Below are 15,911 nucleotides of genomic sequence, written 5' to 3'. Positions count from 1 at the left end.
GGTAGGTAGGGGTCTGAATCCTGCAATTGCTGAGTGTGTGTGTGTGACACTGTTGGGCAATGTGCTGTGTGTTTTGCTTTTACTACTGTCTGACATATCAGTTAAACAACAGTATGTGCATTGCACACTGCAGGTATCTGTGTGGCAAATACACATATGTACATGTGACCTACATTGGTAACTGTGTGTCCAAGACATATATGTACATGTGACCTCATTCACTTCATAGGTGTGAAGCCTGCTGTCAACACGACTACAGCTGTTACCATCGACAGTTGTTGCTGCTGCTTCTTGGACTGTAGCTCACATATGTATGTATGTGACAAGTCCAGCCACTGTAGTGAGCTGTGCCCTAGGACATGTGTGTCACACACACATGACAGTTGTAATAGAATAGTGTGAGTGTGGGTGTATGTCTGTGGAATATGACAGACATGTTCAAACACAACACAGTCTGTCAATAATGGCCAATCATTGTAGGTATACAACAACCACTTGGATATGCATATAGACCCCTTATTGCTTATGTGATACACTGAGGGACATCAGCATAGCTTTGTGAATGTGGATATCAAAGTACGGATGAAATCACATGTGGCTGTTTTTACACATTGGTACCCCTACTACATGTTGTGTACTACGACCAATGTGGTACTATCAGGATACTATGTGTAGTAAATGTGGATGACTATGCTATTGTTGGCTCATAGCTTCACAACATGGGTTTCTCAACAGGTATCTGTCTGTATGATACCGTTGTGGAGGATAAATGTCTAATCCGGGGAATGCTTTGTAGGGCACTGTATGCATCACCAGATTTGGACGTACATATCCCTAGTGTGTCTGCTTGTACCTAGGACGGGCACATGCCAAACAGGAGTGTTAACGGGAATGTGTGGTGGTCATTACCACTGGTAACTGGTATAGCACAATACCGGAAAGATTATAATGCTACTGTGTATCCTACAGCTTTGTGTCACTTGTCAAGACATCATCTAACAATTGGTTAAAATCAAGCTGTTGAGGTTATGTACACTATCAGAATGCTGACCAATGACCGATATCAACAGTATCACCCACAGCATAGTGTCATACCATGTCATACACACGTGTACCCAAGTTATGACATATGTGTAGTGACATGCATATTGGACACCAATAGGAAATATGAAGTATTAACACTGTGTAATACAGGGCATGTCACCCTTCCCATGTGCCCACAATGCACATACATGCAAACAGTGCACCTCCACCATGTTCACAAATGTACACCTTCAAATCTGTACTGCACACATCACACACGTAACATCCACTCACTGACACATGCTGCCAGTACCACACACATCAGCCAACTGGCACATGTGTGGACAATCCCTGTTTGGAATTAACACTGGTGTAAACAATACTAAATTGATAATCAGTGCTGTGATGCATCATGCATGCTCAGATACACCTACAAGGATATCATTACACTTTACTGTTCACAACATGCTAACATTGCTACACTGCTAGTAGGTCACCCTGTGCATCAGCACCATGTTATCCTGTTCCTGCATCAATGTCACAGATGACAGGAGGTGGCACAGTTTCATCATATGCACAGGGTGTGTGATTGTTTTTCCAGAGCCCGACAATGACCCATCCAATCAACATGTATGTGTGTGTGTGTGTGTGTGTGTGTGTGTGTGTGTGTGTGTGTGTGTGTGTGTGTGTGTGTGTGATGGACAACAGTACAGTATGGGTCAGTGTTGATGTGATTTTTGTATGTGTTAGCCCTACATGTTGGTAGTATGTGTGTGTGTCTGCATGCACACAGTACCCCCTTGTAGCTGCCAAATACGGGAGTTTGTGGGACAGCCACATACTGTACCTGCCAGGGGTGACACGGACAGTATCGGGTACTAAGCCAGACTGTGTACTATCGTCAGAGGCAGAGGGATGTTGACTGGACCCATGTCCCTGCTGGGACTGGGCAGAGCCACGTGCACGTGGTCATCTGGGACGGTCTACAGACAGCCCAGCCACAACATTGCTGGGGCTGGTACTGGCACTACGGGAGCGGCTGGCACTTGTGTGCCATCTGCGACGACTGCCAGTTGATGATGTTGCTGGCATACGTCCACGTCGATGGCCCAGCCGTCCTGCACTGTCCTGGCACATGGACATAACATTGCGGAGGACATCTAGTGTCTCCCCCAAAGTCTATCAATGACATCGGTGTAATTGTGGATGGCACCGGCAAGGTCATGGATACTGTTATTGATCGCAGTGTTACGAGCCCTCTGTGCCCTTAGTCCCTGCCTGGTGTACTGTTCCATACGTGCCTGTGCTTGCATCACAGCCTGGAACATACCTGAGGTTATGAGACCTGTGCAGGCACACCTGCCAGGGGCATTACGATCAGCGATGCTCCCACGAGAACCCCTGGACATATGCCTATGTGGTACCTTTCCGGGTGTCTGGGCATGGCTGCTGTGTGGGGTTGCATGTGCCATACATACCACACTTTCCTGGTCAATGCCTACCATATGCTGTTCTTCACCTAAGGCCATTGGTGTTGAGGGATGTAATGGCAGTACGTATGTGCACATAGATGGGGTGGAAAGCTGTGTACTGTCGATTGGTGGACCACCGACAGACCCTGTCAAACATGCCTGTGCCACTTCACATGTATCATCATGGTCACTATTTGTGGCAGTGACCTCAGGTTCCCTGCTGCACCCATCCAACAATAACGCAGCACCTGTGAGAGGGAGACAGGAAGCACACTTTACCATCTGTACAGGATGTCCGCACACATGCACACATGCACACATGCACACATGCACACGTCCACACATCCACACATGCACACTAATGCACTACACATTCAAGTTGACACACCCACACCAACAGCAATATGGAACATAGTCGTTAGTGGTTGATGGTGGAGTACAGTATCACAAGCCAAAGAGACCTATCACATGTGTCAGCATGCAGGATGTGTGTTGCTCAACAGCATGCAGTGTGAGTGTAGAGAGTCCTTGTTGATAACAGTATACATGTTGTTGATGCATGTGTGTTGTTCAAAGATTGGTGTCACTCTGGTACTCAATGTGTATATGGACACGACATTGCACTGCAAGTCTGAAACACTTTCCAATGTCCTGTGCACCATCACTCATAGGTATACAAAACATGTCCGGATGCACACAACTGTCAGGTGTATAACAATGAATGCTATGTGTAGTACTGCAGGTACTGTAACTGGATGTAGTGTAGTACTATGAGCCATCATCAGGCAGCATCATGTGGGCACTCAAGGCCACTGATGCATGTCACACTGGCAACTATCTTGCTGTACCTGACCTGCACCACTTAGGCTACATTTAACAGTTCACAGACAGCATGTCAGGTGTTCAATCGGGAGCATTGCCTAACATGACTGTGTTGGGTGTTGACACGTGTAACACCATCCCATAATAGGCCTCTACCCCCAGGTATAGTATGTGTGCTGTGTTGATGACATATGGGATACTGGAGTATGACCTTACAGCAGGTGTCTACATATGCCATATGTATAATATTAACACATACTGCATATGACAAAGTGTTGTATGCTGTGTGTATGTGTATTGACTCTGCCTATACAATGTCTACTACAGTGTACCCCACTTGTTTCTGATGCTCTGTGTGTTGCATGTGTATGAGTCAGCTACTCATGTCACTGGGAAGTGCATAGTCACACAGAGAACATGCAGAGCATGCACTATGTGTAGGTGTTTAACATGTGTATATGGCCTACAACTCTCCTATGACATGCACATGTTATATGCTATATTTACTGTAGCCCACTCACCATCATGGGTCTGCTGTCTTGCTATCACACCAGAGGGACCTGTAAGGATATGAGACAGTATGTCAGTGTCAACAACTATGGCATTGCTGCTGTGAGTCTGCAATTATACAGTAGTACATGTGGTGGCAGTCACAGACATACAGATAATGTCACGACTTATCAGTATTGCATGACATCAGGCTCCACATATTCTGCATACACAATACACATCTGATTAATGCATATTATAACACTTGGGATAACAGTGGTCTACGGATATGCCATGTTACCTGCATGCTCGTTATCGCTGTGCTGGGTGACTCGGGCTTCCATGATGATGCAGGTGTTTTGTACTGCTTGGCCAGGAGCCACCATGCTGAGGAGCAGCTCTTCCACTCTGGTGAGGGGGGGGGGATGTGTAGCAGCACCACCACCTGTGCAAGCTGTTGTCTGTGGACATCAGAGGCATGCTGCCGGACATGTCTGATTAAATCACTGCAGTGATGGTGTACCTGCTCATACGTCCGGTTATGCATGCCTACATTATTCACCCAATGGACAACATCCTGCCACAGTGCAGTGTGACCGTGCTGGTCCTGGCAGGATCTTGAGAACAGAAGGTTATAATGTTGGATAAGTGCATCTGAGATAACTTCCTCCTCCTCAGGGGAATCGTCTGGCTTTCTGTTATGTGACATAACCCTGGAAGACAATTAAACAGTAATTGTGAGCAAGTCATGCGGCACACTCAACATTCCAATGTACAGACATCAATGAAATGCCATGTATAGAAACCTATTGGCTGTCAGTAGATACACACTTTTAATACCACATATGACTGCTAAGCCCATGTTCTGCACAGACACAAAGTGAAACCAGTATGTAAGACTATACAACAGTACATGGCACACTGTATGTGACACAATGCAACACCTAGCCACAGGAGGTGAATATGAAGCTAATGCATACGGCCATTTGTCATCCATTCAAATCAATGTACAGTATGGTTATAGTACTACTAGTACACAACACTACTAGTTGATAGCAAAACCCTCAGTAACATATGTGCACATTCATCACTATAGGCGGCATACTGCTGTACTACACTATACATGTTGCTAGATACGCACCTATATCCTCTGACACACATACCACTGAGACCATGTTACAGGCATACCCACACACACATCAGACATACCTACAAGACACAAAGGTATGGCAACCCAGATTACATTTACCTGTGCACCATACATTACTGTGTGTCAGCACCTACATAACCTCATGCCTGAGGAATGTAATGTGTGAGGACTACAGGTAACAAACTAAAGTGTGTTACCAAGCCATGTGCATATAAACCATTCTGTGCGGTTGAGGCATACAGCTTCAGGTAGTACTACAGTCCATATGTGACTTGTATTCACTAGTGTTAACACTCAATAAGCATATATGTACTGCTTTAGCCTACAATGGCACACTCCAGTCGACACCATGGGACTACGTCACAACATATGCCATACTGCTTTTCATGCCTGGCAATAGTATACAGAACGTTTGATGGGATTACAGCTACAACACTACATACCATGGTATACACAGATTCACAGTAGGCTATCACACATATACACATTATTGACACATTCACATTCTCCATCACACACAGTCAACCTCACATAGCATGTGATGCAACAGGTACATGCGTGTGTGTATCGTGTCATAGGTAGCTGAAAGGCTGTTACCATAGGGCCTATGGTAGCTTAGACATATGGTACCCTGCACTATAACACCCATGTAATGTAGGTTCATGTGCCCCTGTCATGCAGAGCCACAGGGGTGATTACTGGGTTGTGTTTCCTATCTCACATGCAATCATCATGGTTAGTCATGGCAACTGCTAATGAGGACCTTCATATGCTGTTGATAGGTAGTTGGTTCCACAGTATGTATGTGTCTGTGATGATAATGTGCCAGTCGAGCATGTTCTGCTTTTTAAATTACAAGGTGTAGATCAGTAGAGTGTGTATCTTGTCTGGTGTTCCATCTGTTTACATGGAGCACATCCAACACCTGTGTGTTTGCCATAGCTCTGTACGTTAGGCAGGGGTAGGCTCTGGGTAGGCGGTATATGACACAGTGTAGCTGTGGTTTTGTAAGACAGTCAGCATAGGGCATCTGTTGGAGTCCGGTAATACTCTTTGTGAGGTATGTGTCTGGCATCTACTGTTGCTGTGGATGTCTTCTGAGGTACATAACAACAGGGACATTGTACTCTATGATGAGTGTTTTGACTGATGAGTGGAGTGGAACACTGACTTCTGTTTCCATGGATGACACACATTTACTGACGACATGTGGACTTTACTAGGTTTACATGACTAGTGTGGCACAGTGATCATCATTAGGGACACTACTTTCCACCTGTGTCCCGTAGTCTCTTATCACACCTTCGGTGTTGAGTACACTTCCAACTATGTGTTAGTTCATGGGTACAGGGCTTTTAACAACAGGGATGTCAATACATGTACAACATTCAGCTGGAGCGTACATTTGAACATCCAGTGGCGTACACATATAGATATGCATATTGGCACATATACAGTCCACCTTTCATGGTGGGAATATCAATTATGCACATGTTGAGGGGGATACAGTTATGTAATGATATTGCACAGTCTTGTGCAGAATGCATGGAAGGTGTTCTCAGCTCATATATGTTTAACAGGACACCCTATCTGGAAGACTATATACCTAACAATTCATACCCATGGCGTTTGAACAACACATGTCATATGCCAGCACTGTATGTTGACTTGTTTGACACACACTACAACCTACATATGTATATGCACATAACAACCTGCACCAACATATACATGTCCGCCCTTCACATACAGTTGCAGTATGACCCTTGTTCATATGCTTAGAAATCAGACACACATGTATCTCGACATATGTGTGTGCCATACAGACACAAGGTCCACACTGTTGTAAGTCCATACACCTCACGGATGACCTGTTGGGCCTTGCTACAACATGGACAGTTGTCACATGTGTGCATACAGTAATTGTACAAGGGTATACATAGCTGCAAATGATACATTACTATGCTAGCCTGCTACAGCAGTTGCCAATGCTAAGCTACACATTATGTGACTATAATGCATATCTTACTCTGTGACATCCAAGTTTATATAGGTGTTTGCAGTACTACCCCAAACTGCCATTAAACGCAGTACTGTACAGGCCATAGATAACATGTTCAGATGTTTGACATGTACTGCTGAGCTACAAATGTCACACTTATGTCCCACTGCACACAGCTGCATAACAATTTCTCCATGGCAATACTTATGCATGGCATCAGTGCATACATACCTACTGCTGCCACATATGCATGTTTCAGAGGATCTACAGTACTAAACATAAACATCTACTACTTGCTGGTAACTGCAAACTGTTACATACCTGTATGTCCCTTTCCGGTCTGTCTGTGAATGCTTTAATGTTTTTGTTTTTATTAAGTACAGAAATGTACTGTTGTTTGTTTGAACTTTTTTATTTTTTTTTTATCCTGCTTGGAGTTGTTCACTATCTGAAATGTGCAATGTAATGATTGCATGTGGGGATAGCAAGTACTATCTGCTTTTATAGGTATCTGCACATGTGCATGTGATGCCCTCTGCACCAATTGTTGCCCAGCATTTGGTAAATGCATACAGCCTGCTGGGTGGTAATTGCAGTACTCACTGTCATAGCAACACAATGCTATAAATTGCTAAGGTATGTAGGCATAGCCCTTTCAGATTTTCAGAGTGGGGCCCATGCTTGTTTGCTGTGGACACTTTTGGGTAAGTCAGAAGGTTGGTATACATCTTACAAATGAAGCTAGGGGTGTAGACAGTGATGTACATGTTGTACTCAGACCTGACTGTTGCCACTTCCAGTACAGAGCTATCAGTGTAGAGTTTAACTCACACCTACAAATGCTTACACAACATTTATGTGACTATGTAGTTTCTTTTGTACTCATATGATTAACTGCCATACAAATGTAGTTCTTGAGAACTATTATTTTGACACATGAACTGTTTGTGAACTGTTATACTGTGAATATTAATGTACTCACTTCTGCTGGGTTTTTGTTTTTTATTGTTGACATTAGCACAGGGTTATCAGGACAACTGGAGAATTCCAGGACGAGTATGCCTACCTACACCCTTGGTAGACCCTAAACACACAAGTATATTTTAATTGTGGGGGGGGGGTTACTAACATACAGAGAGCATTATGTATTATTGTGTGAATATTATCGTACTGGACTTAAAGGATTGGTGTGTACCTGTTAGTTTATCAAGGCAGGTGGTCTGTCTGCATAGTTCACAACTGTGAACCTATCCAGATGTTAGCCAGAAGTTACACTGTTATTCTTTGTCTGTGCAACTCACAGGTGTTTTGAGGACTGTTACAATGGCATTGTTACAGGCATTTGCTACCAGTACATGGCTACATCCTCTGGTATTTCTGTGTTGTACTCCTACATAAGGGTATGCTTGTTGGGGTCCTACCGAAGCTATTTGCAGAGTGAGTAACAGCAGAATAGCTTATATGCCTGTGTGTTTGTTCCTCTGCCAGGCCTATTAAACAGTCAGATACATCTTTGCATGGAGTCAGGGATAGGTGGTTAAAAGTGAGGTACACCTTACACATAATAGGGACAGTAAGTGTAGACTTGAGTGAAGCAGTGCATATGGGTTAGTACTCCTTTTATGAAGTACGGGTGGTGTTTACTGTTATTATTGTCAGTATTCATTGTATAATACCTCACCTTTCTGACTGACGTCAGTACTTTTCAGAGGGATTCAGAGGGACACATCTAAAATAGGTTTCACAATCAGGGACATCCCTGAAAAGTAGTAACAGTTACTAGGTATGGCCTCTGGCCTAATCACATATGCCACTGTTTATCCTGCTTTGATACTGTGTGGGTGTTGTAAAGTGCCTCTGTAACATTATTAGCTGCTTGGATGGCTGCTTCTCACATCACAGTCATGTAATGCAATTCCACAACTATTGCTGGGAAAGATCCACAGAACAAGCTTTGTGTTATGGCCTTCTTATTTTTCCTTTACATTCACTCATTGTAATGCATGATATATTTATTTCAGCAACAGTTTATTGTATATCTGCTGTGGCTTAGTTGTACTTCATGCAGTCTAGTGTGTCCAAGGTCTGGGGTTTGAGACTGACAGAGTTGTTTAATTTTGCTGCTGAGCAGAACAGGGGCCCTGACATGGAGTGACTAATGCACTTTTAAGCAGTTGTAAGCGGGTTTGCGCGGGTTTGAGTGACGCTTAGCAATACTTAGCTAAGCGCACACATGCGCACACTCGCTTAAACCTGCTTACTACTGTTTAAAAGTGCTTACTCCTGCTAACCCCCACGCTAATTTCTTTTAAAGAAAATGGGGAGATAGGAAAGTGGTGAAAAAGGGAGCACAAAGAGGGAAAGACAGTAGGAAAACAAGCTCAGGATGTGCAGGACGGGTGTAGGGAAGGTCCATAGCTGCCCATTTCTTTAACAGCAACAGCTGTGCATATGCAATGGATTTTGACTTATTTTTGAATCCTTCCACCCCTGGGAGAGGGGTGAAAACAACAAAGTATGTTGTACTGCCAATTATAATTATCAGTTTACATGTCCAGTGGACATGTGTGCAAGATGGGCAGCTATGTATGGGGCGTAATTTTTTTGTGGGTACAGATTGTCCTTTTTTTTTTTTTTTTTTCAGGTGAGAGTGGAAAGTGAGGTAGAGGAAGTAGGTATTTTTGGGGAGGTAGGTTGGGGAGGTAAACAGACAAGACAAACAAGATGCATACAGGGGCGGAGTATTACACATGGGGTGGGTGAACTCAATTGACGGGGACGGATGTTTGGAAATCACAAGCCCATGAGCCCACAGATGGTAACAGTGGGACTGAGATCCCCATCCATGGGCAGTCACTGCTGAACCTTCACAGACCTGAGGGTTGCTGTGCTGGGGGCTACGTAGGAGGGGCAGGCTCACTTGTGAGTTGTGCCACTCTCACCTCGAGCTGGCATAGGGAATCAGCGACTAAACGCTGGATCTCTCTATGCACCACAACCCAGACCCTCCGGAGGGTGACAGGTGGCCCCTCTTCACCCACGCTTGCAGGGGGGGGTGAGCCCCATCCCCTGCAGCGCTTCCACCCAAAGGTGGCACAGGACCAACGGAGGAGGTTAGCCCGGGCTGGGCACCAGACATGCTGGTGCCAGGTGCTATCGCCAGCTGAGGAGGGACAGGTGGTTCCATTGGGACCGGCCTTCCCATACGTTCTGTGATTAGGTGTGTTTAATTACAACATAGACAACAGCATTCAAAATTAGTTGTAACAGCATGCAGTAATTTTCCCATTAACCCAACGCACCAGGGTTACAACAGTTGAACAGCAAGCATAACACATGCATATATTGAACAACAGTGGACATTACAACAGCATGCAGGGATGATTGGTGGCAACAGGCCACCAAGATTGTGGTGTTTGAACAGGCCACATGCATCAAAGAAAAAACAAATTTTTATTGAACAATAAGACATATGTCCCAACAAATGTTATGAGATTACACATACCCATTGAAGTGTGGAATTGCATTGTTTATGCATATGGAGTAGGGGGGAAAAAGAAACATCCATTAACATATTATTAGCACTTTTACTCTACACTACATTCCTATTGACTGCAGGTGTATATCCCCTACATGCATTATTACACTAGACAACATGCATTAGATTGTGTAATGGGTTTGGCTAGTTCATTATATACCTGACAAGTATCTGACATTGTAACTGTCCAAGCTGCAGATGTTACTGCTACATACTTGTATGTTCTTTGTATATTGATGTATCTACACATCTGGATGTGTTCACATGACTTTTTCACTTAATTTTCTACAGAACCCTACATTTCAGGTAGCACACTCACATTTCTGGTGAACACTTTGACAAGCTACTCGTGTGCAAGATTTACATATGCATGACAGCCATTTAACATAGGGTGGGAGGTTGGCGTAATGGTTAAGGTGCTTACCTTAAAAAAAACACAAGGTGCAGGGTTTGAATCTGACATGGGGTAATTGGCTAGGCTTAAAAATGGCTCATAAGAGCAGTTAGCCTAGTACTAACCTATGAACCTATGAACCTATGAACAACTGTTGAGGACTGTTATATGCTTCACAGCTACTGGCACTTCCTTCATCCACTTTATATGAGACTTCAGAACTGTGGGTTGACAGCACTTAATACAACAGTACTATTTATTGAATGCAAGTGTACAACAACATTTCTTAGTAACTGACACAGAAACACTCCAAGTATTAGACCTTTATTATTCACATTAAACACTCTTTTCTACAGGCTCTCCCCTTAATTTGATATTACAGTGCATACAGAAGACATATTCAAGACATATTATACCTTTATTGATAGGTATCAACACTCTTTTTCAGACTCGCTCACTTATTTTATATGACAGTACATGCAGAGATAGTATTCCAGACTTATTGTACCTTTATTAATAGGTTACTACTCTCTATTCCTGGCTCTCTGTCTTTTGTTATAGAACAGTACATACAGAGAATTTATTCAGGGAATTAATGCTATATGCTTCACAGCTACTGGCACTTCATCCATCCACATCATATGGGACTGCACAACTGTGGGTTGACAGCACCTAATACAACAGTACTATTTATTTAATGCAAGGGTACAACAGCATTTCACAGTAAGTGACACAGACACTCCAAGTATTATACCTTTATTAATTACATTGAACACTCTTTTCTACAGGCTCTCTCCTTTATTTGATATTACAGTGCATACGGGAGACATATTCAGGACATATTATACCTTTATTGATAGGTTACAACACCCTTTTTCAGGCTTGCTCACTTATATTATATGACAGTACATACAGAGATAGCATTCCACACTTATTTTACCTTGATTGCTGGATTAATGCACTGTATTTCTGGATCACTGACGTTTGTTATATAACAGTACATGCAGAGGATTTATTCAGGGCATTTGATAGCTGTATTATTGGGATACGACACTTTTGTCATGCTCTCTCACATATATTTTATAACAATACATGCAGAATATTTACTAACTTGCCTGGTGGCGCAGCCTTAGCAGCCTATCTGCTTTGGCTTGCTGATTCATAGCACGAACACCTGCAGCTGTGGAGTAAATGAAGGGATATTTAGACATACCTATACATTATTTAGACTATATTAGCTTGTCTTACATACTGCATTCCATGGCTACCTATTTAGTAGTGGGGCATCATGCATATGACGGGCCTCCTGGATCCACTGGTTCAGAAGGTTCTGCTTCCATCTGTTTAGGTCTGCATGGTGATGACGGACCTGCTCACCAGTCCGAGGGACACCTGTGGCACTGGTGAGTTCATGAGCCAACCGGTTCCAAGCCACTGCCTTATACTCCGTTCCTTGGAACTGGCTCTGCAGGAGTCGAGTCTCATGCTGATGGACTAGGAGCCAAACCATGTATCTTGACTCCTCGATGCCCTAGCGTTGGCTCTAAAGCATGTACCCTCTCCAGCACCAGACATTCTAACTGCAGATGGGAGCTACAATCAGTTATGGCGAGTATTCCCACCTATGCAGCTTGAATATGCCGCATTTCCTGCACTTTTCTGTGATTGGCCATTTTTGACTATTCTCGGCTGACTGCAGACCTGCTTAGCAATGGTTAATCTAACACTTATTACTATATATATGTTAACAGTGGATGCTTATTTTAAGCTGGCGTGGCTTAGTGGTTCAGTGCTTTAATTATGGTGCACAGTGTCCTGGGTTCAAACCTTATTTCTTTTTATTTTACTACTGTCCAGACAGGTTAGGGGGCATGGCTGGGTTTAAGCAAACTTGCTCTATGTTGCTCCACGTTGCCCGATGGTGAGCAGGTTGGCATGGCGCGCGCCTCTGCACTAAACGATTGCACTGGGTAAAGCGTGATTTAGCTATGGGCAACTAAATTGCACTGGGTAAAGCGCGATTTGGCTATGGGCAACTACATTGCACTGGGTAAAGCACAATTTAGCTATGGCAACTACATTGCGCTGGATAAAGCACGATTTAGCTATGGGCAACTACATTGCACTGGGTAAAGCGCAATTTAGCTATGGGCATCTACATTGCGCTGGGTAAAGCGCTGCTTAACTGCGGACAATTATATGTCAGGTTCATTTATAACTTTACTTTTTGTTCACTGATACATAGGTCATTTCTATGCTTTTTAGTAAAAGTTTTATCATATCTGTCAGGACTTATTTCATATACTCATTTTGAACATAAAATAGGAAGGGGAGTGGTGGGATTTGAACTATGAATGCCTCCTCTTTGTGCAAATGCTCTACCACTACGCTATTACTATTTGGAGCAATTTGCATACACATTCCTTATTATGCTCTTCCATGTCGAAATTGTTAACTGCAGCTAAGCAATGGGCACACCCGTGCACACACGCGCAAATACGGGCAGCTATATCGGCAATTAGAAAATAAAAAAAATAATGTTTTACTTTTTATAACTGTGCTGGGAGTTTACAATGTCAGGGAGTGTGGTGTTGGGTACATGGACATTTGAGTGGATTCGCTCTTGTGTGTTGACATTTTGCATTTCACACACTTGCAGGGGCGTGGACTCTTACACTGCTCGCCAGTCAGACATGCCCCCTGCTTGCATGCACGGTCCGTGTTAGACTAGGGTGTGAGTCAGCGTGCCCTCATGAATATTCATGGCACACTGACATCATACCGTTCAACTGTAGCCTCCGAGTAAGACTTATTTAGTCTTACACAGAGGATTCGTGAATCCGGGGGAAGGTGTACATTTCTGCATACTAAATGATCCAATGAAGAATGCTTCCTAACAATATCTGACATTTGAAAATCCTACACAATGTATATTGAACTCTTCAACCTGTTCAAGACAAGATTAGCCTGACCGTACATAGCAGAGCAAGGCTAGGCACAGTAGTACAAAGGGCAATAAAGTAATGTGTCCGAAGGCAAAAACTCACAATATTTTTTGGCAAAAGCTGTGCACTTCTATTTAGGATAAGCTACAGGTAGTGCTCAGCACCAGACATTGTGAAATGCAGAGGAGAAAAAATGATGACACAGAAGGAAGAAGATACATAGACAGGGGGAGGGGGAGCTAGGGACCAAATGCATAATGACAAAAGCAGGATAATGGTGGCTCAACACAGTAAGTGTGCAAAAACTACACATAAAGTAGTGTATGAAAACAGTCAATAACACTTTGCTAATGCCTGAATTAGAACTTTTGAAAGCATGAAAAGAATCAGTCAGCAGATCTGTGCATTACAGCTCCAAGGCAGAAATAACCCGGAATCAGACCTATGAATACCAAAACACTTGTTTATTCCAATGAACAATACCAATAAAACGAACGGAAAAATCAAGTTGAATCACATTAAGCGCGCTTTCACTTTGCTAAATACAAAGCTTCTTCAGAGAGTTTTTTTGGTATTGTTCGTTGGAATAAACAAGTGTTTTGGTATTCATAGGTCTGATTCCGGGTTATTTCCGCCTTGGAGCTGTACTGTTCTTGGTTTGTGGTATCGTTTTTTTAGATCTGTGCATTACCTCATCAGACCGCAAAGGAACTCCCAAAATTCATGCACTTTAAATCACACAACTGAAGGGACAGTCAAAACTTACTGAAGTAGTAGGTGTGAACAGAGAGAGAGAGAGAGAGAGAGAGAGAGAGAGATGGAGAGAGAAATACCAACAGTATTGTTTATTGGACATATAGAATTATCTTTATCCTGTTTATTGGACATATAGAACTATCTTTATCCTGTGCTACTCTTACTTATTTTATCATTATTAGTCTGTCATGCTCTGTACAATACATTGCTTGTTATAGAGATTCAGAAGAGGATGAGAGTAGAATGATACGGGTGACTTACTAAATCACCTTGCTGGGATGGAATATTTTTGAAAATACTTTTTTACTGTGCTATTAAAATGGTATGTTAACCAAATGTTATAACTGAAAATAGGTTCATAGATTAGTACTAAGCTAACTGCCCTTGTGAGCCATGTTAAGCCTAGACAATTATCCCTTGTGAGACTCAAACGTTGCACCTTGTGTTTGTAAGGCAAACACTTTAACCATTAGGCCACCCTCACAACCCCAACTACATGCTAACATTTGCAGTTAAACATACGATAGAAATATAACATCTCACAAAACAATAATTTGAAATATTGCTAGAATCACACCCATGACACTATGTAAAATCATCAGTTTATAGGTAGAGGAATTATCTCAACAAACCACATTACTATTGTGTACATCTGGCTGCCTAACAACTATTAGAGTAACTGTTTCAAAGTAGTGCCTTTACTCTGTATTCCAATAGCGCAGCAAATACAAGCACATTTGTGTGAAAGCAACCATACTACAATGACTACAACTAAAATATTCGACTTTTGCCACATGAAGTTTAATAGCATTCACCATCACTCAGCATCAGTGTACAATGTGAACAAATGCTGGGGAAAAATGAAGGCTTTTCAATGGGCCATTTCTGGCCATATGTGTTGTGTGTGAACAGAATAAACATATGAAAAATGGATTTATAGGACAGTGGTGAAAATGGGAGTGACAAGCTGATGTTAGGAGGCAGGGGAAAGAATACAGGAAATTGCAGGATGGTGCTCGAGAGTACCATAGCTGTCCACTTCTTCAGAACATAAATGTAGTATTGCACACACAATTTCAATTCTTTGGGGTGTCACTACACCAGGGATGGTTAACAACAACAGAATAATATTTTATTGCTAATTGGATTACATCAAGTGAGTCAAGACTACACATAGGCAAATTGGATGCCTATGTATGTGGCATAAATTTTTTTGTGGGATGGGTACCTATTTTTTTTTTTTTTTTTTTTTTTTTTTTTTTTTTTTAGAGAGAGGAGGAATGTTGGGGAAGGTAGGTAGGTTAGGTTAGGTTAGGTTAG

The sequence above is a fragment of the Protopterus annectens genome, chromosome 1.part1 (assembly GCF_019279795.1).
Source record: "Protopterus annectens isolate FY-2018-M chromosome 1.part1, PAN1.0, whole genome shotgun sequence".
Taxonomy (NCBI): Eukaryota; Metazoa; Chordata; order Ceratodontiformes; family Protopteridae; genus Protopterus; species Protopterus annectens.
The sequence above is the reverse complement of the archived record's forward strand: the minus strand, read 5'-3'. Positions refer to the sequence as shown.